The sequence below is a fragment of the Ischnura elegans genome, chromosome X, assembly GCF_921293095.1.
Source record: "Ischnura elegans chromosome X, ioIscEleg1.1, whole genome shotgun sequence".
NCBI classification, from domain to species: domain Eukaryota; kingdom Metazoa; phylum Arthropoda; class Insecta; order Odonata; family Coenagrionidae; genus Ischnura; species Ischnura elegans.
Genome location: NC_060259.1, coordinates 67,860,245 through 67,862,890, shown reverse-complemented (window position 1 = coordinate 67,862,890; position 2,646 = coordinate 67,860,245). Strand labels below are relative to the sequence as shown.

Here is a 2,646-nt window from a genome sequence, read left to right as displayed (position 1 = left end):
TGTTAATAATGCAAATGCATGATGATGCAGCAGCAATAAATTAATTTAATCAACTTTTGTTGTTAGCTCCTATTCTTTTAGCCTTATGAGGTCACAACTGAATGATTAATACCTTCCTGATATGTTATTGCATACGTTTGAAAAAAATTCAAATACTTGGATGGTAACAATGACATTCTCTGTCTTAGAACCTTATCTTATCTGGTGGAACATTATGCCTTATTAGGCAGAAACTGTTTGATACATAAATACAGATAATAGCATCCATGCTTCATTTCACAGAATATTCAATGATTCATCTGGTTTTAGCACTGAAGCATCATCTTAAGGCATTAACTTTAAATTTTTGCCAGGGGTATTAATACTCAAAAAGGAAAGCGGGGTGTAAGGTAAGGTGGTGGTATTGCTAGGGAGCTGAAGGGCACATTCTGGGAAGGGCGGTGAGTCAATAGAAAAGGCACTCAGAGGGTTAAAACATTATCTCTGAAGACTAGGGAAGCATATGCTGAGATGTCTGACAGAATGAGTCCTCTTCCAAAACGTTCTCATCACCAATAACTTTCTAAGAAAATTTTGGAAGGACTCACACACCGTGACTCTACCTCTTCTTGAGAGTATATCCATGTACATGATACCTCTAGGGTGTTTGAAAAGGGCCCCCACTGAATTATTATTGATTAAATTACTCCTTAGTGTGATGTTAACATCAAACAATCTCCCGAGGAAACCCTGAGAGAATGGAACAGAGAGAGGTTGATGGAGGGGGAGTAAGAGACATGCATAAGGTCATTTAAATAATCCTTTGTCATAATATTGCAAGATAAATAACTGTGAAAATACAAAGTTTATTTTGTAATTTGTAATGAATTCATACATATTCATAAATTACAATACAATAGCACATTAACTCCTAAATATTAATTAATGGTGATGAGCAATTTATCAATCCACAAGCAATAATCGCAGCATCGTCACACCTATTCTGTAGTTGATGCGCAATGGTGGAGTGGGGATCCAGGAGGAGAAACAAACGCAACCTCCCTATACACCTCTCGATGTGGATTCTAAGGCTGGCAACTTTTTTCCCAAAAATGGCCATGGATCTAGGCAGAACTTCCCCACTTGCAACACCAGGCGGTCTCACTAGCTTCATTCCTTTATCTTGGAGCAATGTGTCCAAACCCTTGAAGCCCCTATCAGCCATCACATGTACATTTCTTGGTAAACCATCAAAGAAATTACTCTTAAGAGTAATTTGTAAATCGGAAAACCTCCCAAGGAAACCCTGAGACACATACATGATAGTACCATCTGGTGATGCACCAATTAAATACTTAAGGGTATTACACTTTTTATACTCTGAATAAGTCTCAGATTGATCAAAGGCATTTGATGGCTTTTCAATTTGGATTTCAAAAGTGTCTATAATGACATATGTTTCATTCAAGATGGCAGTGGTGCGAATTACGTTCTTCTTGCATGGCAAGTAACAGCTTTTTTAAATGCTTGAAATAAAAAAATGCAAGATTATATGACCAAAGCGTTACACCAGTTAGCTTAATATTTACACATACTTTTCAGAAAGGTCTTTACCTTGACAGGTGTCCAGAGGTCTATTGGTACAAAGATGGAACATGCCACGCTTACCCCCGAAGAGACAACTCGCAAGAAAAACGGAACCACAGCCAGATTTTTTTCTAACTCGAGGGAGATATCACTATTTGACAATATTTGGGTTTTCAGGGGAAAAAAACTTAAGCGTCTTTCGTGCCTAAAAAGGACCCGTGATCAATATGATATCCACAATGCAATCACTCCAATATTTTGGTGGTGATTTTAGTAAACCTGATATAGTGTTCTTTTACAATGACATTAAGGGAGGATGCTTAAATTTAAGCTTTTACTTTAGCTACTACATAAGAAGCCGAAATAATAGAAGATGGCCGATGAAAACTTTTTCTGCATAAATGTGTTTTTGAAGTTAAAACTTCTTTAGCGGCGTTAAGCACTTTTGTGGGATGGGGAAAAAGCATAGAATTCGCGTGAGCGTCACCGACCCGACACCGCGATCGCTTCAGCGAGATTTAGATTTCGGTCTTAAAATTCGCCCTTAATATCACATCCTCGGTAGTATATTGGTCAGTATCCCCGCCTGTCACGCGGGAGACCGGGGTTCGATTCCCCGCCGGGGAGGATTTTTTTCTCAATTTCATACAATTTAAAAAATGTTACAATGGATATTTCAACTAAGCAGCCTGAATAAGTATTGTAAATAAACTTTGTTAATATATTTTTAATATATACATTGTTAAAGTCTGTTTGCTTTAAAAATTTTAAATTGAAAATAAAAATCTTTAGTGTATATTGTGTAAGTTCATTAAATATAAAGAGCTCGTGCATGAACGTGAAGAAGAGTGTGCACGCTATAAAAATACAGGTCAGTACAATTTAAGGCAGTTTCTTTTATGTGCATAATGAACAATCATAAGTTTAAAGCATATTATATTTTAATATATAAATGATGTTACTTTCTATTCATACACATCGTATTTTTTATACATATTTAATAATAAACAGTTTGCTGAAAAAAATAATTTCAATTTTTGTTGAAAAATGAGTATTACTGGAAAAATTAGTTCTTTAATA

The 2,646-nt window shown here is 35.8% G+C and overlaps 1 non-coding gene across 1 annotated transcript; it reads left to right on the top strand.

The window, feature by feature from the left end:
- Positions 1-2,121: 2,121 nt before the first annotated feature.
- Positions 2,122-2,193, top strand: Trnad-guc. The gene has a single exon. It is a non-coding gene; the product is annotated as a tRNA-Asp (tRNA).
- The last annotated feature ends 453 nt before the right edge of the window (positions 2,194-2,646 follow it).